General features: G+C 39.1%; 1 pseudogene across 1 annotated transcript in view; it reads left to right on the top strand.

The window, feature by feature from the left end:
• Positions 1 to 26932, top strand: part of LOC311207312 (putative tRNA methyltransferase 9B) — a 133160-nt pseudogene that overhangs the window by 493 nt on the left and 105735 nt on the right. The gene's annotated exons all lie outside the window — the stretch shown is intronic.

Here is a 26932-nt window from a genome sequence, read left to right as displayed (position 1 = left end):
GTTAAAGAGTCCAGGTTCCTGTATGGTATCTAGGAGAACTAACCAATTTTAAAAGAGAGTCACAGTAGCCAACATGCTGTGTGAAGAACACTTAGTCCAACCAAAGGAAACATAAAAAACATTGTTCCAGAAATCTTGTCCTTTTGTCTTTAAGGTACATACTTGCATTTTTAACTTACTTGGTTGAAAGTTGATCTTACAGTCTAAAATCACTGTAAAAACAGTGCTTTCTCTTAGAGGATAATGCCAGAAGACAATGAAGAATTATTCATGTCTTGCACAGAAAACAATGAAAGAGACACTGTTCAGGAAGTGAACGGCCTACGTTTCCTACACCCTGGAAGGGTTCAAACTCACTATCCCAGGTAAGAACCCAAACCCTGGGATAGCACCATGTGCTGAAGTCAAGGAAATAACAAGAAGGAATAGATTCATTTAGTCACTGTTCTGCAGCCTCTGGTAGAGCAAAGACCCTCCAATGTGCAATGATATATAGCAAAGTTCCCTCAAGGCAAAGAACAATTTGGACCCTAGTCTTTAACTCCATGGATGTGTTCCAGCACCTGTGCTGTTGTGTAAAAATAATTGGGTTGTACCTCTGTTATTCATTTGATTGAGTTTTGGTTCATCAGAAGAACACTTTCATTAATATATACACAGGAATGTTTTGTAGCCAGAGCGAACAAAGATGCCTCCCTGCAACCCTCACTTCAATTTCAGGTGTCTGACAATAGACAGGAGTTTTGACTAACCCCTTCTTAATGTTTCTTGTCAGCTAGCTCTAGGCAGCATCCTGCTCAGTGTGAGTTTTTGAGTCCCTAGGTACCACAGGGTGCACTACATCAGCCTTTGTCCACTGCGGGACCAAAGCATTCACTCCATGTATCTTGTCTCCTAAACTTTCTCTTTTCATTAGAGAAAAAGTCAAATGCTGTCTTGTATTACTTGTGGTTTACAAAAACACTTCTTCATTTCCTATAGTGACAGGGAAATTAGATGAGATAACCTAGAAAAAACATTTGAAAACACAGTACAAAAAAAGGTAGGGCATGAAGAAATTTTCTAAACAGAACACACAGAGAGATATCAGTTTAACCATTATAACCACTATTTAATATGGTATGGGTTTAATGCTAAAGAAGCCATTACAGTTATCTGGAGTTACAATCACAGGGCCTTTCATGAAAACCCCATAAGTGTGTACAGCTGTATGTAAACTCAGGAACATATCTGCTGATGTCTACTGAAGGGAAGTTTTAGCTGTCTTTGAAAGCACATGAATATGCACTTGCTGTGTGTCATTCAAAAAAGCATATGAAGTCATTCAAAATACTCTGCATTTCTGCTTGGTCATCATGACAGTTTTTCTGATACAACCTCTTTGACTAAACCATAAGTTGTCATCCTCCTCTGCATACAACACCTGCTGTGGGCAGAAACCACAAGGAACAATTGTCACCTTGTCATTAGGCAGATTGCTAATATCCAGAGATCACTCTGTGGGCACTGCAACAAGACCCAAAGAGTGTACTCACACTGCCTGGGTATGCATAGGTTAGCACCCTCTCCTTATCACTGGAAAGAAACACCTTTTCTTTGGAAAAGAAAGATTTTTTTTTTTTTTTCTGCTCTGTAGGTGATAGCACTCACCTTCTGCTGCCTGAGATCACACAGTCTTGTTCAGTACTTGCCATAACAAGTTGAGTAATAGCTTCAGCATCAACTATTTCATGAAGAAATACATATACTTTTGAATGGCTGTCATCAAGATAGGTACTCTCAGTGTTGACCCTGAGAGCATCTCTAGTGCTGTCAGAATGACTGCACTTTGAATAACAGCTTCTAGAAAGTTATTTTTGGCAAAGCAAGACAGAGGCCTCTGGATCATTCTTCTCCAGCCTGACCCCACTGTGGGCAGTAGACCTGGGCCACAAGATGAGGTTATTGTTGATAAAACTCCCTTGTGTACGTGTTTACCAGGGATCTCTGGACTTGAATCTCATTTTAGGTCCAGGGTTGGAAGAACACTGGAGGCAGATGCCATTGATGGCTCTGTGTCACAAAAAGCTTTTAACAGTGTACAGTTAAGGGGGGGAATGTGTAAGTGAAGAGGGAATACTATGTGTGGTGTGAGGACTGGAGGGAAATATGAAGCTTCAAGGGTACTTTTGGAGACCTTTGTATGGGCAGGGAGTACCCACCAGGATGAAGCCACATGCACACTTCAGATCTGCTCACATCAGTGACCAGTAAGTATGCTCCAGATGGCAACCTCCAAACATGCAACAACTTGCAAGAATATGAGAATTGGGAATGAAATCCAGTTGATCCACAATAGGGAGATATTCCTGTATCTTCAAAGACTTGTGCTTTAAATTTTAAGTTTTAAAAAGAAATAATTCTAAATATTTTTCTATTAAAAAAAAAACAGAGAGGTAGAATTTAAAGTTTCTGCCATAGGAAAGTGAGTAAAAAAAGTCTTCTGGAGCCATAGGAAATTAAAAACTCTTCAAAGAAGTTTAAATATGAATGCATACTCACTAACATAAGCTTAACCTGTTGTCAAACTGAGTCCCGAAATGTCTTTTAAGTCCAATCATGTATAAAGGATATTGTGCATTTCTGTGTGTGTACATGCATACATATATATATATTTAAAATATTTTAAAATATGATACATGTTAATATATAATATATTAATTACGAGTAATTTATTTTCCCAAAGTTTCAGGCTATCACAATATTGCTTTAAAAAGTATGTATGACAACCTTTCAGATACAGGTCATCATTTTTTTCTTCATTTGAACGATATGCAAAAAAAAAAAAAACCTCTAAATTTAATTTTATCAGTCCAATTACATGGGATAAAACATACAGTCTTAGAGATGAGACACATCTTCAAATGTAATGGTATTACAGATGCATGATGGGCAATCTGGTTCATCTGCAATATGAACACTAAAAATATGAATGGGAATATCAATAAAAATAGAGTAGTTGCTTTGTACTTAGTGGAGGAAAATTCAGTTGATGTCAATATGAGTTCAGATAAAGATCACCAGTTAAGAAAACTGAAATTGCACCTCAGGCTACATCTTTTCTTTTAAACTTGCACGGTAAAGAGAGAGTATTGTTCTCATTCTGAGTCTCTGCTTTCAACACTTTATAATAAGCATTTTAAAACATGTTGCACTTCATCCTTTTCTTAAGGAAAAAAAAAATTTAAGGCAGTTGATGGAATGAGTAACAATGGGATTCATTAACATTCCTAAGAGGTTCTTGAAGAAGCACAAGACAACCAATGCCTTCAATCTGTGTGCAGTACCTCTTTACATGATAGCTTACTACAATTATGTCAACATGTCAATGAGAAACATGAGGTTATTGCAGAACATTTGACTGAAGAATAACTCAAGAAGATGGAAATGATTCCAAGAAGCAAAGTCCCCCTGAGGAGCCTACTAAAACTCTGAACAAGCATGCTCTTCACAGAGGGTATGTTTTCCAAAAGGCCGTACAGAAGAAAGCCTTTAGGTCTAATCAGTTTCACCATTATGACGCTGAGACTTGAGCAGTAACAGAGCGTCTTTATAAAGCCTGTCAGAGAAGAGGCATCACCCAGTTCTTGCCATAAGGAATGTAATGCATCTATACACCTTCTCAAGATTACAGCTGTATAAATACTATTGCCATTCTTTTACTTGGGCTATTACTATGACTTACTCAGAAACTCTTGCTTGTGCAACCTCTAGCCTTCCAGGGCAAAAGTGCTTTACACACACTTTACACATTCCTTTCAATCTTGTCTAAGCATACTTCAGATCGATAGGGGAAACAGATAATTTCATGTGTTCCATGAGCCACTTAATAAGAAAACAGTCATGCAAACATGAAATAAACAGTAAGAAAGCAGGGATATTATCACAGTCCATAGATGTTTAAGAGACATTTTTGAACAAGACTAAGGTTGAATGAAGCTAATTATGCTTGCTATCTATAGACCATGATGACTAAGAACAAAATAGCCAGAAAAAAAAAAAAAAAAAAAGTGAATGGAATCCCTTGGCTGATTCAGCAAAGTCTTTCCTGTTGTTCTGCACATCCCACTGGTCTCTTCCCCAGTCAAAGATCACTTTTCTTGGATGTATACATCTTAGTCTATTCACATCACTGTTGGACCCTTCACATTTTAGAGACTTAGCAGTCCAGTTAAATTGTTGAGACAAATTTGTGCTGGCAGGTGCATGCAAAAACAAGAAATCAAACAGAATTTATTTTGATCCACTGTTTGATCGGATAATGCTTTCCAAGGGCCAGTTAGTTTCCATATTCAGTTAGAATCCTTATTCAGCTCTCACCTTGGAAAACTACATGGTCTATTTTTCTAATTGGACTTCTTAGCCTGGATCCCTTAAGTACAGTGACCTTTTACACAATTATCTAAAACCACAAAAAAATCTAGGATATGCCTAACTTCAGCTGAATATGAGTAAAACATTGCCATTTGTATATATTTCCCCAATTTCCCTGGTTTCTCCACATTTTTTGTTAGGTCAATGTCTGTTAAGACTCCATCTTCTAGGATCAGTCTCCCTCAGCAAACATCAAAAGGTCACATAAACCAAATGGAAGCCTAAACCCATTCACCAACTTGAATATAAGTAACCAACAGCAACATTAAGATGATAGCTAAAAGGCAGTTCACCCCACTGCAGAGGTGACAAGGCAATCTTGGAGAGATTCAAAGAATCTCTTTTCCAACTACTGAAATATAAAATCCCCCAAGCCCTCTGTCAGGGCACTCTACCATTTCTCAGAATTAGCAGCACTTTGACACTTCTGATGAACTTGCTAACTCAAAGATCGTTAACCTACTTCCTCTATTTTTCTGCAGGAAATTAATGGAAAGGTTTCTTCCAATATCTTCTTATATGTGTATGGCTTTTCAATGGCTTAAAAGGATTTCCCCTACAGCACCTACTAAAATAAGTCTTCACCCCTCAGCTGAGATTCTACTTGCCAGTTGATTACTCAGAATGACATTTTTTTAATGGTGCAATATGTACACACTTTTGAAAACTATGAGTTTGGTGCCAACAATAGATGGACTTTTAATGAGAATAGCATTTACCAACGTCTCAGTAATTCACTTAACGCGTACTATCATTAATGTACCAGTGAATTTAAATTGCTGCTGCCTACAGAAGCTCTGCTTAGAGGGTCCTGTGAAGTCAGCATCTTTGCCTTTACATAGGCTGTAGCATCTTGCTTGGCTAGTGAATCTAATGTGTCATTTATTTTTACTGCCTCATTTGTACATTATTCCCATCTCTTTCATAGGCTATATTCTGCTTTCCATGAGCAAGCTATCCATCTTTATAAAGGGATAAGAGTCCTTTTAAAGAGGTTGAGTGCCAAATGCTGTACCTTATTGAGGCTGTACTCTGAAAAGAAAAAATAAAAATAAAAAAGAACAAATTGAAGAGCTGTACAATTTTAAAAGAGCTGTTCAGGAGATAAACCATCTCTCAGAATCAGAACTACTGGGATTATTAAAGGTAAATGCATATGGCTTCATTCCCTCACACACAATTAGATACTCTTTTTCTGAACTGTGTAGAGAAGACAACATGCACAATCTCCTCAACGTCTCAGGACAGTACCTAGGTGCTATAATAATTAATCATAAACAGAAAGAGGAAAAATATCACCACATAGTTCATGAGTAAGACCACGTAAATACAATTTCATTGTTTAAAGTAAGGAATTGTCGGGGGGGGGGGAGTAAATTCTTATAAACAGACACAGAAAAATGTGTTTGCCAGGTTTTTCATCAGTCAGGAAAGAAGACGCATTTATTTAGAACTGAGGCTCAAAGACAAAGTCCTGGAAAGAGGAGAAAAATACAATATCAAGCAGTTCTCGTTGATCTTTCTACACCTATTACTTACTTTTTTTTTTTTTCAAAAAAAAGAAAAATATTTGTGAAGATTAACTTAATTAATTAATTATCAAAAATAGTAATACAGAGATGACCAGTCAGTCACAACAAGCAAATAATAAACAGTAAATTCTATAAGTGTGCCCCTGATAATTTCTTGGAACCATTATAAAAAAAAAAAAATCTACCTCTATGTCTTATTCCTAACAAGTAATAGTACAAAATTTAAATAATCACAATGTGGTTTTGATATCATATTTGCTCATAGATTAGTTGCATCCACAGCCTGGAAGCAAGCAGTAGGTAGACTTGAATTACCATTTAGTTTAGAATAGCCTTACTTGGCCTCAATCTACGTTTGGAGGGCAAAATCTGGAGGGGAAAGCACAACCATTACAGAGGAATTATAGTAATTTGCAAACAGAAAAGTGGGTCAAATCTGCTGCATAAATTATTCATAATGAATTGTTCTTTCAAATCTATATTGAATAGATTTGAGAACACACTGAAAATGAGATCAGAATTGCTATAAAGGTAAAACTACTTTAGCGTATTACCAAGACCAGCTGTATTATCTTACTTTATGAAATATCGAGTTGACATTTATTTATTCATTAGGGTTACCTGCATTACAAAACAATCCATCCATCCAGGAAACGCAAAGAACAAAATGCCACAAAGAGAACGTGCATTGCATTGATGGCTAGCATTTAAGGAGAGTGAACATTAGAGAAAACTTGACTAAAAATATCCAGTAGTACTAGAAAATCACACTAGAGGCTTGAGTATTCTGGGTAATAGGGTGCAGGGCAGTTTGGCAGGCTCATAAGCTGAATGTAAGATGCATCTGTCTATAGGCGTGATTCATCCTTTCTGCTGGCACAGTCTGTTTTCCCCTGCATGCGAACATTTAATCCAGCCTCCCAGGGATGTTTATGCTGATAAATAAAAAGAGCTCTGTTTCAGACTTACTAACTAGCTGTTTCCCGTTCACATCCACTCTAAGCAGTATTAGCCATAGGCATGGTTGGGGCTATCAGGCACAGATCCTGCTTTATTTAGAATTACAGGAGGTAGGGAGGTCTCTGCAGACTGCACCCTGGCACCAGCCTGCCCCCACACTGAGATGGAAGTCCATCAAGAGAAAGACCCAGGCCAAGCCTTTCAAGTAGCAGAAGCCTCTGCAGACCAGCCACTAGGGCAAAGAGCAGGTATAAAAACCTGCAGACAACACCTTGCCATAGAAACTCACCCTCCACTGATGTCTTACTGGATCCCAGCAGGGAAACACCAATTTGGCTGAGATGTGGAGTTTTTCTGGGAGAGCTGCTTTGTTTTCCCTAATTTATTTTTGGCAACTGCTTTGATTCAACAGGCACATTGTGGGGAATTCTTCTCTCAAGAGAAATTTGTCCTTGACAGAACTTCACTGATTGGAACAGCTACATCAGGGATAAATTTGGCCAGTTATCTTTTCAAGTTGGATAAACTTCACTTAGCTTCTTTAGCATCACTTGCTCAGATAATCAATACATACAGCAGACACATGGTAATGAAAGCAAATGCACTGCAAAGCTCCAATGGATGCAGCTGAGAATATATGCTATAACACTTGGGCAAGATAACAGAAGTACTACAACTTGAAAGTACCCACTATGTCTCTCTTAGCAAAGGCCTGTTCCTGACTTTGGTCATGTATATGCCCAACAGAACACTTCCTAAATGCTCATGACTTCCACTCTTGTTTTTCAGTACAATTGGTACAAAAGAGAAGTACTTTGGTACTTAATAGTGTGCAGGATTACACAGCATTAGAAAGATGACCTTTTTATTCTTCTCCTCAAGTTACATAAAGTGCTTGTAAAACATGCTGAGCATTGCTCTCTGGGCTGCTGAGTGGCAGAGAAATTATAGCAGCTGAAAGGAAAAGGTACAGGTTAGATAACTATTTTAAGAGAACTTTTTTCCAGCCTTTTCTAGCAGCAGCCAGCATTTTATTTACTGTACGTTCAGAAAAAAAAAAAAAAAAAAAAAAAAAAAAAAAAAAAAGGTACATCTAATCTTCTTCACTTATGGCATTAGTTGAGGGGAGACAACTTCTTGAGAAACATGGTCTGTTTTATAAATGTTCAAATCTTGCATAACCCTTCTGCATACCCTTGCTCAGTATGTGATCTAGGATGAACTCCTTCAAAAATGCTACATACCCTTAAATCCACTAAATCCACTGACCATGCATGACTCAGGTCAAAGGTTCTGGCTTATGACATGGTCGCCCTCCCTGGCTTCAGATAATATGTGGGCCTCTCCTAAAGAAATGGCACCCCAGTGCCCAGCTGTCCCGGAATCAGTGCTGAGCACCTCCTACTCTCCCCTCTTCCTCTCACTGCAGTAACAAAGGTTATATCCCTCTATAATAAAAAATCAAAAATCAAAAATCAAAAATATATATAAAAAAATCCACTCTATTAGAGCTGACCTGTGGGAATATATGAGGGTAGGTGCAAATTGTGCACTGATATGGCTGGAAGGTTGAAACCTGTGTAAATCTTAGCTAGATTGCAAACCTGTGTCTAAAAGGCTCGAAATCAAAAATGTCCTAGTTATGCTCCCTGTGAAAAACAGATTTTGCCTTCTAGCAGCTTCTAGGACCTCCTCATGAGGATGCAGTATTTCATGGGTGTTGAGGACTTCATCTGGACATGAGTGGCTTTGCTATTTGTCCCTTACCCCTTCAATTGAGTTTCAACCTAGAGAAAAGCAGCTTCTTGGCTGATTTGGAGAACCATTTCTGAAGTTATCACCAAGACCAAGTTGCTGGTGGTTAACCATGCTTGTTTGCTCAGTCATACACTTCTCTATGGAAAATTTAGTCCAGGGTGGAGGTTAAAAAAGAATCAGAGAAGTCACAGGGCAGACTTACGGGGAACTAAAAGGCCTTTCATTCATGGCAGCAATCAGGGAAACAGCATGTTGTTTGACGTGGATGTGGGCAGACATGCACGAAACAGTGACAGCTGGGTTACCCTGTCAGCAGAAAGGAAATAGCACTCTCGGCATCCTACCCTCCTCAGGTCCTCACCCTGCAAAATGCTACTGGCCTCCTCCTGCTAAAGCTGCTCCAGCCATGTGGGCCCTCAGGGCATTTGGGCTGGCATTATGTCACTGAAGAGGATGCAAGAGTCACTGTTCTGGAGGAGCAGATGCTCAATCACTTGTGTTGGAGCCATGCCCTCCACAGGGCATTCTGAGGCAGCTGCTAGGACTAAATGACTGTCCCGGTGGGGATGTGCATCGGGGAGATAGGAAAGCTGATTTACAATCCCCTCATTAAGGATTATTTTTGCAAAGCAGTATTGCACTGTCAATAAAGGCCTTTTCCTCTCCTCCCCACACAGTTCTGTTCTCTTGGGAAAACAATGTGACCTTGTACTGCTGCAAAGAAAGAACTGAACCTGGGTCTTCTGACACCTCACAGAGTGTTCCCATCCTTGTGGATAAGGGAATAGGTGTGAAGAGAAGAAGTAATACCTCCTCCTGGGAGTTTTCCCACCTCATCACCTCCCTTCCTGCTTCAAATCTCAACTCATGTTCCTAAACTGTCCCAAGATAAACGTGTTTCTCAAGGAATCTAGCCATTGAAAAAATCAGCTCCTCCTGTTAGAGGCATTCTGGACTGAAATAATGAGACTTATTTTTCTCAGAAAATGAAGATCCTTACACTCTGACCCTAAAGAGACCTTCAGAAATTCTCTCTTCTGCCTCTTCTCAATGCCTTTTCATTATTTGTTCCCATTTAGGAGTTTCTCCTTGTAGAGAGCTGCTTCTCCAGCACCCCAGAGAAGCCAGTGTACCAACAATTTTGACAGGAAAGGTGAAAGAGAAAGGGAATAGGGCTTAGCAGAGAGTCAGGGGTGACAATCTGCTGTTTAAAGTGGCCCATGCTATAATCTGAGCACTGCACCAGTTTGCGGAGAGCATCCTTTGATGCTATGATAAGTGGGGCAGTAGGTCATGGGACCAGTGGCAGATACAGATTTCCACAATCCCTCCTACTCCAGTGTTAGCACTATAATCACACAGGATATGATCCTACACACTGTGTTTCATATTCTTATATTTAGAAAGGTTGTTCCAATTGTAAGCACTCTTATGACCCAGTGTCCCAATTATGATAGCTTTCAAAGTGTGTACTTCAGGGACCAGCAGTCCTTATTTAGGCCACCATTCAGAGCCTTCCTGTTACCACGAGAAAATGTTAGAAAACACAAACAGATATTTGTCCTTTGTTCATCTGCTGTGCATTTGCTGCAGTACACTTGCATCACCACGGTGCAGAAGCAGCAGTCAGAGGAGCAGAGGAGTGGAAGGTGCTGTCTGTACCACCCCAGTCCAGCCCAAGACCTCATAAGGGAATGGTTTCTTAGTGCATCACCAAATAAGTTGAATAATATGGGGGAAAAAAAAATCCCTGTTGGCTGTTCAGAGGCATCACAAAATTGACTAAAGATGCTATTTTATTTTTGTCAAATTTAGTTGGCACCATAATTTCATTTGCATTTGATTCACAGACACAATAAGGGGATGATATAAAACTAGACAGAGGTAAGTGTTATGTGACAGGAGTATTATTCTCATGAAACAATCACCTGCATCAAGTGATTGGGGCAATAAAAACAGTCTCTTAGTAGCACTTTGGTGTGTCACATACTTACTACAAATTACATCACATCATTCTATAAAGAGCTGTTGAAATATTTATTTGAACTATAAATCATTTTTGCAAGATAAATACAATCTAAGTTAATGTCAAAGGTTATTTCCTAATATTTCTCTTTCTGTATTGGATCCAGTATTCTTAACACAACATTTTCTGTCAAATGCAGTGTTTTATGTGTTGATAATTTTAATTATTAGCATAGAATGTGCATAAATTATCTATGAGCTGTGATGGAAACTCGGATATTGTTCTTGTACAGATTTCAATTTGCTGGTCACAAAATGTGTGCAAATGCAGTTTAATTTGATTTACTAACCAAGGAAGAAGCCACAATTTCATTAAGAAATAGCTGAGGAAGGGAAGCTTTCTTCATTAATTAAAAACAATTAACGAGTTGCCCAGCTGTGTTACAAAGCAGCCTGCAACTTCTACAGTGGCACGGTGGCAGACTACTAATCCAGTGCTAATGGGGTACACTAGGCTGGACACTCAGTTTTGGATTTTCCTTCATAGTGAGCTCCATTCAGAAACAGGCTTATTTCAAATGCTTACTTAAAAAGAAAATAAAAGTTTGATTCATTCTGAAGTGTTCGCCAGGCAAACCCTTGTGATATGGATGTTTTTGAGGAGTGTGAGGAAGGTGTGCCAAAGAAGAGTGCAGCCTTGGTGGGGCTGTGAGAAAAAGCAGGTGTCAACAGAGTTAGGGGGCTGTAATTTCTCCTCCTCCATCCTAGCCCTGCAAACAAATGGAGTGAGAGGACAAAAGCATTTCTCAGAGCAGGGAACAGTCAGTGGGGTTCAGGGATCTCATCCTTCAGGACCTAAACCACTTGTGGGATCTCTGCGGAAACAATAGGGCTTACTGGTCTTTCACCTGGCACTGCTTTCCTTCCATCTTGATGGTGAGCTACCTGTACACAGGAAAACAAGTGAAGTTGAAAAGTGAATTGAAGTTGAAAACTTCACAAAAGGGCTAAAAATACAAGCAAACAAACTCTCATTTACCAGTATTTACTGCTTCTTCTGTTTCCAGAGCAAGCTTCTCACCTTGAGAAAAAATAAATAAATAAATAAATAAATAAATAGGGAAAAGAAAAAAAAAAAAAAAAGAGGGGAACCAAACTCACACATGCATGGAAACATTAATGAGATTGTTGAACTGATCCAGAGTCCCAGGTTATACACTTAGTCCTCTGGGTCATTAAGAGTTTCTGTGGCTCTCCAGACATGTATGTAGCATAACTTTCTCTTTGCATACTCAGACACTTCCTCTGCACAGACTATTTGTATTTGAGTTGACTTCTACTGCAAGGCAAACAGATTCCCAAGCAGCCTGTCTGCAAACACAGTGCCCTGACAGATTTGGTACCCTCTGCCCAATTCCAGCTACTTGCTCTGGTCCTCAGGGCATGCCCAACAGACACCAACAAAATCTGGGTCAACACAAAATGCTACCACTTAGCTTGAAAGTATTTTATCACTTAATTTGCAGCCATCTTAATTATTGTTTTGAGCCTAGCTTTCAGCCCTAAGTGATAAACTAAGCCTTTTATTCATCTTTGGGAAATAAAACCATGAAAATTTGGATTCCCAGAAGTTCTTAGGTGGTTAAAGGCATAGATGGTTTCTGGGGAGGTTAGCTGGGGGTGGAAATACATCCTTTCCTGACTTCCCACCTACCTTTACTTTACATACGTCTCTCATTCTCTGATGCTACTGTCCCACCAGAAAAAAAAAAAAAAATCACAAAGTAAGTCAGGAAAAGAAGTGCAACAGGTCAGGCAGTTCTACCACAGAAGTGCAGGCATAATACAACTTATTCTAAGTCAATTAACTCAAACCAGGTTAAGAGAGCAAAAAGAAGCCATTATGGCAATTATGGAATAATTTCGCATTTCTGAATTGCAAATTATTGGCCATACGCTCCCAGACAGCACCCTTCCTTTCATGTGAGGGATTCTTTTTACTAGCAAATGGAAACCTGCCTGGGGAAAAACAAACAAAATTACCTCCTGGTTAGTGAAATCATATTTGCCAAGCCACACAACTGAGTAAACAACCTGAAGGAAAACCATTTGTCATAACCTAATGTATCACAATGTAAATATTATATAGAGAATGTAAATATCCCTTGAAGGTGCCCCATAAATAAAATTATAGCAAAATTATTTTATTTGTTCAGGTACTACATGTATAGTATGGTAGTCATCAATCTGTACAGGTAAAATTCAAGCAAAAAGCAATGTAATCGATCAAATCTGAAGCTTTCCTGCAAATACAGGGAAAATTGCCTTTTAGATGATATACAGTATAGCATGAATGCATGACCATTGACTTTGAATCAGCTGGGACACAGGCAAAACCTACCAATCATGAAGAATTTCCCTATTACTAGTGGGATTTTTTTTTAAGATTTATTATTTTGCATATGTCTGACCACGGTGTTTCAGTACACAGTTTCTTTTTGAGATATTTTTGCTTAATGGGTATAGCTTTACACAATCTGTCCATGCAGCTGTGTAACTGTGCTCCACATTTGTGAATTACTTCCAAGGTCACTCTTAACTAGCAAAAATATTTCATTCATTGTCTTTTTTTATAGAATAAAGTGTGTTATACTGCAGCTGGTAAAACATATAGACTAAAATGGAAACTCTGAAGGGCTATCTCTGACCTTCATAGATTTAGGTCAAACCTGGCTATGAAAGTTTGCAACCTCATCTCCAAGAAAAAAATTTAGGTCTATCAAAGACTGAACTGAAGGTGTCAAGGCTTCATATTTCACACCCCTCATATGGCAAATTGGATTACAATTGCAGCAATACACCTTCAAACAGCAAGAAGAACTGACATGATCTGGCAGAGTGAAGAAGCCTTTATAATATAATTCCATTATAATACAGTTTTCTCAATGTAATTCCTCAGCCACAACCTGTGCATATAATGAAAGACAGTCAATTTCCTGTTTGTCCCTGTAATAGACGCCACATACCATTACGAAGCAGCCCAAACTGCCCTAATGGGTACGTGAGCAGTTGGCTCCTGCTGTAAAGGGGTGGTCACCTGCCTATGGGTGAGAGAAAGTTTTCCCTTCTCCCACACAAAGGACACTGAATAAGACATCTATATCAGGTTTACATGGCAAGGGTTTGCTAGCAGGGCAGTGCTGTCACAAAAATGGTGTGCAATTGCAGCTGAGAGAGAGGAGTGAGCACCAACCAGCACTGCAGCCCCCAGGTGAGTGCAGCAGGAGGGCAGAGGTGCTCCAGGCAGGCAGAAGCAGTTCCCCTGTGGCCTGTGGAGAGGCCCCTGGTGGAGCAGTCTGTCCCCCTGCAGCCCATGGTTCCCACATGGAGCAGATCTCCACGCTGCAGCCCCCTCATGAGTGGAGGAGCCCCCGGTGGAGCAGGTAGATGTGGCCTGGAGGAGGCTGCGGCCCATGGAGAGCCCCCGCAGGAGCAGACCCCAGGCTGGAGCTGCAGCCCGTGGAGAGGAGCCCACGCAGGAGCAGGGGTCTGGGGGGAGCTGCCACCCACTGCGGGCAACCCGTGCTGGAGCAGTTTGCTCCTGGGGGATGGATGGACCCCATGGTACAGAGCTGTGTGGGAGTAGTTCTTGAAGAGCTGCAGCCTGTGGGCAGCCCCCTCAGGAGAAGGATCAGGGGAGGAGAGCAAGGATGAAGGAGAGGCAGAGAAAGTTTTATGGACTGACCACAACCCCTGTTCTCCTGCACTGCTCAGATAGGGGAGGTACAAAAGGGTGGATGGGGAGAAGTTGTTTTTCGTTTGCTTTTAGTTTCTCACTGCTCTTGTCTGTTGTCAATAAGTAATCACATTAATCTCTCTTATGCTGAGTCTGTTTGGCCATGACAGTAATTGGTGAGTGATCTCCCTGTCCTTATCTCAACCCACAACCTCTTTTCATTGTATTTTTTCCCTCTGTCTTTTTGAGGAGGGAGAGTGAGAGAGCAATGTGGTAGTGCTGATCTGCCCATCAGTGTGAAACCACCACAGCACCAGGAAAAATGTGTCCTCTTCTCTTTGATCTCAGTTTCCATGTACAGGGTTATACATTCCTTGTCCCCCACAAGTGGCTGGCATTTGTCACTATTCACTACATAGACCAAATAATAGCATTTAACGGTCTCTTTTGTCTTCACTTGGCCATGCCAGGGCCAAGGAGAATGTGTCTGACTGTGCCAGGCAAAGCCTCTTGGAAGGGCTATTGTGAGCTGTGAAACTCCCCTTACAAGATAGCAGAGCCTCAGAGAAACCCTTACCCTCACAGCCTGTGTCACATTACGCAGTCCCCTGCTACCCATGGATAGAGGTCCACTCTCAATCAGTTGAACCTGCCGTTAGAACCAGAGACAAACCTGTCTGAACATCAAGCAGATGCATCAGTGCAGCTTGGGAAGCACCCCCTACCCCTACCCTCTGCCCTATGTCCACAGCTCAGTGGGCTCAGCACAGAGAAGAGGGCTGCAGGCCCCACACACTCTCATGGTGACAGCAGGTTGGGAGCTGGGTGAGGGGCCAGGTCACCTTCACCTGGAGCAACCTGCTGTTAGCCACTGGTGGCTTCTCTCAGGACCAGAAGATCCTGGAAGTATAGCACACCACTGAAATGCTGTATTTTGTGCATTTTTCTCAACTAAGACTAGCTTTTACAGAAAGACTCTCTATTGCCTAGACTGGTGGAGTCTTAATCTCACCTAGCCCACCTTCAGTACTCTACTTCAGTTTAATTAATCTTTTTTCACTTCCTTATGTAAAACTTAGTGCCTTTGAAAATACAAGGAGCCTTAGAGAATGAAATTGTCTATCTGCTGTGGTGCAGTGGATTGAAGAGAGCAGCTCTTACTCTTCTCTTTGCTGCCCTACCACTATGACTCAGAAAAAAAGCACAGCCTTGTTCACAGTGCCTTACTTTGTGTGTGTGCGACCCAAGATTAGGATAGCATAGCACAGCAAAACACACATAGCCTAGCATAGTGTAGCACAGCTACCATAGCACAGAACAGGACAGGAATCAGAAGGCAAAGGTGATAATCACTTTTCTGACATGCTGTGTAAACCAGGACATTCACAGACCTGTCCTTTCTATAAATACTAGCTATCACTTTTACTAGTACAGCTGATACCAGCCCAGGCTTGCATGCATACACACTCAGTACTGAGTCACACCACCAGAAATGAAAACACTAAGTCTCCCCACTTGAATACTTTGAGTAACCGAGTAACCTGGAGCTTGGCAGGCACAAGCAGCAATGCCTGATGAAGAAGAAGTATGGGGAAAGGCTGCAGAGACCCACAGCTGTGCACAGTTGGATGTCTTGGATGTCCCTCCACCCTCTCCAAGCAGGTATCCTCTGTCCCTGCTCTGCAGCAGGAGCAGCCAAGCGGTACCCATTTACAGCCAGCTTCTGGCTTCAGCATGCTCTGCAGCAGGAGGCAACCTGAAGAAATGAGCAAGGGCAGACCTGACACTTCATTTAAAGCAAGATTCAAGCTTGACCTCCTCAGCAGAACACCCGAGTGCTTTGTTACCATTAGAACAAAAATGGACATTTTGCAATTTCAGAGGAAGGTAGTTGAAAGTGATAAATAAAAAAGTGCTTATGGAAGAGAAGAAAAGGGGAAAGAAGCACTGGTGTTAAGAACTAGCTAATCCCAATGCAGGCCTGCAAACTAGAAGGAATCCGGTGGAAAGGTAAAGACGGAGGTGCCACTGACTGCTGATTTAATTTTTTTTTTTTATTTTTTTTTTGTCCTAGCATAGCACTGTTGAGTCCAACACTGCACAAGTCTTTCTGTGGAGCATCTGGTACAAAATGAGGTCACTCTGAACCTCCTTAAGCCTTCTCTGAATAGCTGTCATCCCTACAAGAAGTAGATCAAGTCAAATCAGGTTCACAACCACTTGTAGCAATATTGTCTACTAGCACTATTCTTACTACTTTTACAATAGACACTAAATAATCTACAATCTCCCTTCCTCAACCTCTCAAATTTTACCAAAAAAAAAAAAAAAAAAAAAGTCTTGCCTTTATGCAGCAGGTAGGAAAATACTGCAGCTCCCTGAAGGAAGAGACACAGATCATGGCCTGAGTGACTTCATATTTTTGTGAATATCTTCATTGGAAAAGTGCACAGCATTTATCTTACTTATCTCTGAGGTCTGTCTACCACATGCTGCTGGTTTTATCAGAGCCATGGCAGGATGCAATTGAGATTCAGTGCCCCCATGCTCACATCTTGACTTTCAAGGGGAAGGAGAAGAAACAGATAAGGAAGAACTCTTCATCTTCTAGAGAGTTCAAATCCAGATCTGCAAAAGAATGGAGTCCAGGAACACATGCTAGATAACAGGCAGAAGGTCTGACAGGTGCACAGCTTTTGAGATGGCAAACACAGGCAGTACAAACCTTATGGAGAAAAATATCAATTAATTTAGGAAATTGCACCAACTCGCATCAAAGGTACACGGAAAACATATGCTTTTAAACATTCCCTCAGCTGAAGAACACCTCAGGCTTCCCACAGAGCCCTGGTTTGCTCAGCATAGGCACTCTTTTATTTTCTTTTCCTGTAAAATATTTGTCTTCTTGGCTTTATAGCTGTTGCATAGAATATCAGTTCCTTGTTTAGGCAAGTCCCTGTGTGATGGACCCTGCACAACTGCCCAGCTTTACTCTCTTCTGGACAGATGCTATTAGCTATTTCTGGATACAAGATGCTGGGCTACATTAACCTTTCACAAGTTGTCCTGACCTCAGGATGAATTTCAGCTCACTGCAACGCAGTGTAGCCATAAGATTTCCATGACGCCACATGGTCTCTATAGTCCTCCTCTCAACCTTTCTGTGGACGTACAGCCTCAGCTACACAAGGGACATCCACTGACACATGACTGATGCTGCTGCCAGGACCAACCCATGACCCTGGGAGATGCTTTCAGCTGAGGTTCAGCCATGGGACCCGACTGAAGCTCTAACACTTGCCACCACACAGCCCTGCCTGTGCTGGCCATTGGGCCCTGTATCAGCATCTTTCCTTGTTCCTGTTAAGAGTTTTGCCGAAGCATGATCAAAGTACCTAACTCATTGTTATTTATTGCCCTCTTTAACCCTTACATATTAAGATGAAAGCAATGGTAGCCTAAGTATAAGCTACTGTCTCACATCACTTTAGCAAGGTACTAGTGCCTAGCCAAGGAGGGGAATTCCTTCCAGGCACCACACCACACTGCTATGATGTACGGTTGACAATCATGTCAAAAGCCCAACTGACCTTCTCTCACCTGTCAAGGAAAGAGTTCCCCAGAGGACAAAAAAATGTTTTTCTCTAAATTTCAGCCTTTCTAAACATTTTCCTTCCTCTTTTGATAGCTGTTTGGAAAATATTGTTTTCCGTGTTTCTATTAGCAATAAACATCTAGCAAATATAGAGCCACAATGTAAGAACTTGTCCTTTTTGTTTCTTTCTTAAAAATATGAAGCGAATAGAGTCTCAAATGTTGTCCAAAAATTGTTGGAACGTAAAATGCTGAACACATTTGTCTCAGGGATAAGGTCTCATACGTGCTGTGTGATTCTCTGTTTCAAGGTTTGGTGTATCAGAAGTATTATACTGGCTGCATATAAACATATTTTTTGATCATATACTTTAGAGAGCATTAGGCATTCAGCTTACATTTGCTGCAACTGTTAATTAAGAATGAGCCACTGATGTGTTTTCGGATATGAATTTCTCTGAAATAGGAATGCTGAAATCTAATATGCAAGGTATGGCCTTCTATCGAACAGAAACATGCTCAGCCAAAATTGGTCTTGTTAAGAAAAAAAAAAAAAAAGTCTAACACTCTAGATCCAAATCTGGCTTTATTGTTATTCATTATTATTCTGCAATTTCATTCTGTTAATTGTTAAGCCTGTACTTAGTAACAAGACTGTGCAATAGCATGCAAATTTTGTTCGTGCACTTTTGTCTTTTTCCTCTGTAAAAATAACTCATGCAGGAGTCACTACCTAGAAAGTAGTAATAGCCCATTTCTATGGGCTACTTATTGCCTGTTGTCTCTGTAATCCAGACCACAGATTTTTGAAACCCTGCTTGTATCTGGAGGTGTACAAGGTACTGGGTACAGGTTGTCTAAAAAATGAGTGATAGGTTCTATGTTTCCGGTGTCTGAGAAAGGCAATTTCTGTAAATGGAAGAAGCAGACAATCACATTTCTCCATCCTGCAGTTAGGCAGGTTTTTTGAAGGGGTAAAATTTAAACCACAGTTCAGTTCTCATTATTTCCAATTCATTTGGTGACCTGCAGCACTCAGTGATGGATGAAACAACTGAAAATTGTGTCACCAGTGAAACCTCGCCAGGCCCATTTCTGAACAGCAGTCCATGTTCCAATCATATCTTGCCTTCTCCTTCAAGGAATAATTAGTGGGAAAACACATATTTGAAAAACTGGAGGGAACTTTCCATTGATATCAACATGCCAAGGACTTCAGATGTGTTTTTCCTTGGGTTCCTGGGCAGTCTTGCCCCACAGAGCTCTCCTGGAAGGACTTGCTGGAATTAATGATTTACTAGCCAATAAATACTGTTCTATAGTTTGGTAGTTTGGACTGGATTGGAAATTGCATAAAATGCCACAAGAGTTAAAAAAATAAATAAATAAAAAATAAAAAAATAAATAAAAAAAAAGGAAGAAGATTAAAGGAAGAAAAAAAGGGTAACATTCAAAAGAGAATGGTTTCTACTGACTTCAGTGGGATTTTGCTCAAATCCTGTTATTTTCATTTTTTTTTTCATCCTTGGGAAAAATAAATAAAAAGACCTCTATTTTTCAGAAACAGCTGAACAAACTCTGCTGTTGGTATGCCCCATTGAGATAATCATGGTGTTCTTTTCTTCCTTCATGCAATCCCTGGAGAAAACAATGACTTTCCAACCACTGATCCCAATATATTTACAATTTACTTTCTTTATATATGCATGAATTAGACCTTTGTGTAATACCTTGTATTTTCAGTTTACCTAACAATATTACTGTATCTATTTATGTCCTAAAGAATCCTTAATTAATCAAATTATCCATCTACTTTGATTACTAGTGGTAACTGACCCTAGAGATTGATTAATACATTCTCGAATTATTCAGGAAGGCTCTTGAAAGAGCCTACAAAATTTACCCTTTTTGAAACCACAAAGTGCCTTATGAGGCCCACAGCTGCCTGAGGGTTGAATATAATCAATAATCCATAAAGATAATTGTTCCCACATGATTGGTGAACAACCTCAAGCTGAGTGCATAAGGGCTAACACAGTAATTGACGTTTTTGTTGGGTTTCTACACTTAATGCAATTTGCCTTGAACAAGCCAACTCATCCCTTCTGTTGGACAGTAAATATAGATTTAAGCTTTCCTCCAGGGTATTACACATAAAGAGAAAACATACTTTATGCTCTGTTGTTAGTTAAAAGCCTGAGTTTAGCAAAATTTATATTTTAATTGCCCAAGTTATTGTAACTAATAACACTAATAATTTACAGGCATATAGTAACTTCCATCTCATATGTTCTTCCAAGTGATTAACTTGCCAGCATTGCTTTGAGGCAGTTAATTATATTTATCCCAATTTTACAGATGAGGAAATCATTATAACCAATGCCATGTGTTCAAAATCATTGAGTCAGGATGAAAAAAAAAAAAAAAAGAGAGAGAATTGTTTCAGAAATGCTAAGACACTCTTTTTTATTATTATTATTTTAGCTATTAGTGGGTTCACAAAACTTAACATTAATACTTTCTCCATAACTTTAAGAGGTAAAAGTGACAAGGGAACCTAATATCATGATTTCATACAGTTTGAAACTTCAAGGAAAAGAAAAATAGAACAGGGCTCATTGTGAAAATGGTGTCCCAAAATCATTCAAAGTCTAAGTTAGCTAAAGTAAACCAAAACTCAGATCTCTCAGCAACCATGTCTTTTTTTTTTTTTTTTTTTTTAATTCTCAAACTTCTGCTCATTGCAGTACACGTGGATAATTTCTGAAGCTATTTCAATTTAGAGAGATGCTCAGAGACTCAGATACAGGGAGAGGGACAGTGAAACTAAGTGAGCAGTGGATGTTTCCTCTCTCTGGAAGGATGAGACTCATAATTGAGCACAGAAAATGCTATAAACACAAGATTCAATTATTACCAAATACACAGGAAATCTTACCAAACTATTATAAATGTACCAAAATCTTTAATTACATATATACATACATTCAAAATCTAAAAAGAATAAAATAACCTCACAAAAACCAGGAAATTACTGAACCTTGGTATTATCTTTTGGAAGAATACAAATCTGACGCTTACTCTTGTTCCTTTAACTTTTTTTTTTCAGCCTACGCTTTTGTCTCTTCATTTCTCTTTTTGAGATTTGCAGATGTTGCTGTTTTTGTTTTGTCCATACAATGTCTCATTATGCTTTGTAGAGGAGAAAAAAAGGGTTGTGCTTGACATTACCAGTCTCAGGTGACATAACAAACCCAAAGATTTTCAAGACTTTTTTTCAAACATTTTTTTTGCTCCCTCTTCTCCAAAAGTGTGTAAGACTTTCCTCTCAAAAGTACTTAATTTCTGTACCTCTTGTAAACTGCAGTGTTAGCTATGTAACAGCAGCACCCAGATGTTCCCTGCTTGTTCCATGTCTTTGCAGGTCTTTATGTCATCTTGTCAGAAGGAAGACAAAATATGTATGAACCTAATAGCCAATGCAATAATACTACTTGACCAAAAATGCTCTGTATTAACCAGCAATGAAGGTATCTGCCAAAGAGCATAGCCTTCAAGAGCCATAGGGCTCTTGAAATACTGAAGTGTCATTAAAGAACAAATGTGAAGGATTACATTAGCCTCAGTCAGTAAGAGTAGAGCCGTACCCATCTTTGAACTGCAAAGCAGTGATCCAACATGGAAAAAAATCCTGTTTACCTCCTTCTGTAGTTAAAGTCAAACAACAGGAGAAGATTGTAGCCCCTTTTGTCTAAGGTGCCACCTTGCTGTGCTGGGGTCACAAAGTGCTTTCCTATGATCACAATCTCTGAACTCATACACTCTTTTGTTACCATCTGAACTTCCCCTTATTAAGCTGTTCTGAAGAATTTTGTGTCTTTTATTTATTCCATAGTACACAAAGCAAACACTGGATGATGTAACTGAATAAACAGCAGAGGATGTTTTTTTAGTTTGTTGGTGCCTTTTGTGGCAAGAAGAAAAGAAAAATATTTGCTGAGACATTTTACCAGTGGTGGAAACTATTTTCCTAGGTTTGGGATTCTTGCTGCCCTCTATCTTTATACTATGTTACCATCTAGATACAGCAGAGATTTTAGATTCTGTAATTATATGGAAATATATATATATATATCCATAAAAGCAGATATAAGGTTTGAACCTATTAAGGCCAAAAATATGAGTTGCAAAATTCCCCAGTGCTGTCACCTTTCTGCTTTTCAGCACATAAGCCTATTTAATTGCATGTCAAATAATGGGGAAGCCTCCTGACTATTATATTCCAAATATCTACTGTAACCTCTGTAATAATTTAATCACAGATTCTTTTTTCATATGCTAGTAGCTCTGACAACCCAAACCAATGGAAATGCTTCAGAGTATGAAAAACACTTCTTTACCCATCATTTTTTTTTTATTACTATCTTTAGGGAAAACCATCATAACACAAAGTTCATGGAGGTGAAAGGAATACATCATAAGTAAACATGAATGCTAAAAAGAAAAAAAAAATGTTTGGGAAAATGAGTACTTTCAAAGTAGGTTGAATATATTAATGTGGCCTAGGAATTCTCTATCATACTATGGACCAAATTTTAAATTATTTAATAGGTAGACCTACTGAAGTCATTAGACCTTCGGGTTACATTTCAATTTGTTTTTGTGGAAGAGAATTTAGTTTTGTTTTCGTTTTTGTTTTTTTTTAAAAACAAACAAACAAAAAAAAAAAAAGGCATAGTGTGCAATATTGAGCTATTTCCTTATCCCAGACTAAAAGATATTTGGAGGAATATAAATATAAAAGTCATGATCTCTGGAAATTCTGGCCCTTGTTTCTCACCTTGCTATACATATTCTAGGCAAAATAGTGATGTCTAGGTTGATCTTTATTGGCGTACCTTTGCAGAAAGAGAATAACATGAACTAAAGGTCTCTGTAATGCAAGGAAGGAGAGGAGAATGAGAAACTTCTTAGAAGACGAAGACAAGAAAATTCAGACCCATAATTGACAAACTTCTGCAAATCCCAAATCAGTCCTATCTAATGCTATCCTTCACCTTTTTTCAATAATTCCCAGTGTTGAATGTGGTAGGTGCTTAGGAACTGCACACGAATTTCTCTTCCATGGGCTGATCCAGCTTCCCCTGTTAGTCTGTGGCTTTAGTATCCACTGCAGCCACAGGTACTTTCTTCACATGTTGATTATCCACTGGGTGAAAAATTTCTTTTTGGTTGTGTTTAAACTCCTTTGTATAATCTCTGTTAAATTTCTCAATTACTTGTACTGGAAGAGGTGGTGGATATGTCAATATCCTGATGATCCATACCAGTCATGACGCTTTGGGTCTCTGTCTTATTCCCTTCTACCCAGGCCTCTTTCCCAGCCTAGATAGTTTTGTCTGTTGGTGCTCAAGTGGAAGTTATTCAGTACACTTAACCGTTTTTGTTGCCCTTCCCAGAATGTTCTTTAGCTCAAACATCTCCCTCTGAAGATGAGGGGATGAGTGCTTCATGCATGGTTTGTGGGCAAACCATGAATCTGTACAATGGCATTGTGACATTTTTTAGTTTGTTCTCCATTTTCTCCTAATAATTCCTAACACTTGCATTTACTTCTTTGACCACTACTGAGCACTGAGTCTAACATTTTCATGGAAATATTTATTATAATCTCAAAATTTTACTCTTGGGAGGTAATGGTCAGCTAAAAAAACATTATTTCATATGCAAAGTTTTGTTTTGTTTTTTTCTCTGTGGATCACTTTCATATTTTCATTTATTTACATTGAAATTCATCTGCCATTTTATTGTCCAGTCATTCAGTCTCAAAAGATCTTTCTGCCAGTCTTCACATTCAGCCCTTGTCCTTGTTGTTAGTCCTGCTATGAATAATTTTGCATCATCAGCAATCTCTGTCATGTCATTGTTTGTCCTCTTCTCCAGATTGTTTATGAATATGTTGAAAGCCCAGGTGCCCACTCAGACCTCAATACAAATCCACCTGTGACCTCTCTCCACCACCCTCATTCCCTCCAGCCATTTTTTTCTGACTTTTGGTTTCTCAGCTTTCAAACAATTAATCCACAATACAAAGACTGTCTTTTTTGTACCACATTTCCTAGTTCTCTTCACAGGTTTTATCTGTTTGTTTGTTGTTTTTGTGTTGTTTCTGTCTTGCTGAGAAAATCTGCTGAAAACCTTTCACGAGTCCAAATGGGATCTGTCAACCAGACATTTGCATTCTTCCTGTCTCCTCTGTAAGGAACTTCAGCAGATATCTACAAGTCAATACTTTTCTTTACCAAGGCCACACTGATGCTTCTGAAGTAGATGGGACTTATCCAAAATGTCTGCTAATCCTGTTCTTTATGTATTTTGCATTGATTTCCCCTGTGCGGAGGTTAGGCATCAGCCCCATTGCTCCTTGGCTCTACCCTGGCACTCTTTTTAAAAGCTGGGGGTCAGTAAGATAATCTTGGTTAAGTTACATATAAATGTGTGATTCTCCATTCCTCCTTCTTATTGATTTATAAATCTGTACATTAAATGCCAGATTTTGAAACCCCCCCAACCTTCTTTCCTACTATATAGAGATTAGAAATGACTAATCCTTAGGTCATTGCTATAGGACTATGGAGTTTGGAATGTATACATATATATCTTAAATATACTACTGCTGAATCCAAGAACATTTTTTTGTGTGTGTATCTTGAAAAACGATGAACATTGATACATCACCATTATCCAAACCCAAAGGCTTTATTTTATTTTATTTTATTTTATTTTATTTTATTTTATTTTATTTTACTTTATTTTTTTAAAAAAAGACAGTTTCACTGTGGATATTGTAACAAAACTTTGTGTTCTGCATAAAACTGTTCTATCACATGGTCACTACTTACTGGTAGATGTGACAAAAAAAATAATCCTTGGAACAGCTTTCACAACTTCTAAAAACAATAGCTAAGGGAGAACTGTAAGTGTACGAAGCAGACGTGTGTTTTAAATTGATCTTAATTTAAGTAATCAACAAGGCATTTACTGTTATAGCATGCACCTGTGTTTGTATAGTTCTGTTTACCTATGCATACTTTATACTTAAAGATAAAACCACTAGTTAGTAGGAAACAGGCAAACAGATGCATGACTACATCTAGCTATGAGCATCAGCTAGGACCACCACCTGAGTAGGAGGAAGTTTGATAATGAAATGTGAGCAAGAATTTATCATTTACAATAATGCTATCAATAAGACTTTTTTAAGTTCTTCCTTAAAACTGAAGAATCATCAGAATCTCACAGAAAATTAAAGTTTCTGGAAAAAAAAAAAAATGGGAGCACCGAAAAGTTCTGAGATGCTCAAAAAGTTGCATTTCAATTGGGCTGCTCAATGTGTTTTTTTTTACTTCAATATTTACATGAGTCAGAAAAGCATATACGAAATTATATAGAGATATACACATAATTTATGTTACATAATTATATTATTGCCACAGAAAGAATCAACAAAAATATTTAAAATAAAATAGTTGCCCTTTTTCTTTTTAAAGATTTGTAAATAAATAGCATGGTCCAATTAAACATTCTTACAACAGCAGAAAATTTTGTTTTTCTGTAGTAAAACCATTCCATTAAAAAGAGGGAGAGAGAGAAAGAGAAAGCAAGTGAGAAAGCAAGAAAGCAAGTGAGAAAGCAAGAAAGAAAAGGAAAGCAAGAAAGCAAGAAAGAAAGGATTTATTACCTGGTCACTCAACTTGACTATACTCATTCAGTATCAGAGCACCTCACAAACATTTCTTTTCTGTGCTCTTTTTTTTCTTACCCATGACAAGCACTTTCCTTCCTATACTTTAATTTGCAGAGTCTTTCATGGGGAAGGATATATGTATTAGGGAATACTTGATTTCCCAGAAAGGCAGATCATAAATTTACTTCACGAGCCCAGTTGCAGAAAAAATTTGTCTAGAAATATCTGTCAAGAGGTGGGATTCAGCTAATCCCGGTTAGCAATTTAGAGTCATTCTTTGGTCATTGGAGAAAGACAGGAGCCAGCTCATGTCCCACATGGCAAGGCACCTTCGAGGTAGGAGTGGGGTGCCTGCCCATCTCCCCTCTTCAGAGAGAGGAGCCTATACATTATCCCAGGCGGTGTGCTGCGATGTTAAATACCAAAGGTCTGTAACAAGAGAGGGTGAATTTCATACAAAACCCCCTTAATTTACAGAAGAGCTTCAACTTTTAGCACAACTGAATATGGAACCTAGCGCTGTCCTTCGACTCCAGTAAAATTCCTGCATATCACTGGTGAAGATGGGCTCAGTATTGCCCTCACTCTTGAATGAGAAGGCAGCATGGAAAGTACTGAATCAAACCTAGGCTCACAAATTAACCTTTAGGAAAGGGAAGACTTGTGTTGTACAGAAGAAAAGCCCTCTGTGGAGCTGGGAGGAAAGCCTGAAGTGTGAAACTCAAAATCTCCAACTAACATGGTGACCTTTGGGTTCTAATAATTTGAGGAGATTTTAATATGACATGTGGCATTTTTTAACCTTTGAGGTTTTGTACTAAAAAAATTCCTGCTGTATGTTAAAGGTGCAGGATTTTACAGGTTAAGTGACTTTGCTAGGAAATAACGTATTCCAGATTTAGTGTTCTTTGAGCTCCATGGTGTGGAATACAGAATTACTCTATAATGGCTCAAGCACAGAAATTGCTACATCTGGTTTATGTAATTTGCTTTTAAGGCTGGAGTTTATGATTACCACAGCATTCTTTACACCTTTAAAGTTAAAGCTCCATCAGTGGTTTTATAATGAATTGTGTTCTTGGAGGTATTATTTTTGTGGTATTTTTCAATATGCAACCAGGAAAATCAGTGACTACAGGCTGTGTAGTGTGGATGTAAACTTCAGAAGAGTGGGTGACAGCCACCAGCATGGGCCCTAAGTCATCCCACTCAGGATGGCCTAGGAGC

This window comes from Netta rufina (genome assembly GCF_964035555.1).
Source record: "Netta rufina genome assembly, chromosome: 1".
Lineage (NCBI taxonomy): Eukaryota > Metazoa > Chordata > Aves > Anseriformes > Anatidae > Netta > Netta rufina.
Note: the sequence above shows the minus strand (reverse complement) of the source record. Positions and strands in the feature narration are given on the sequence as shown.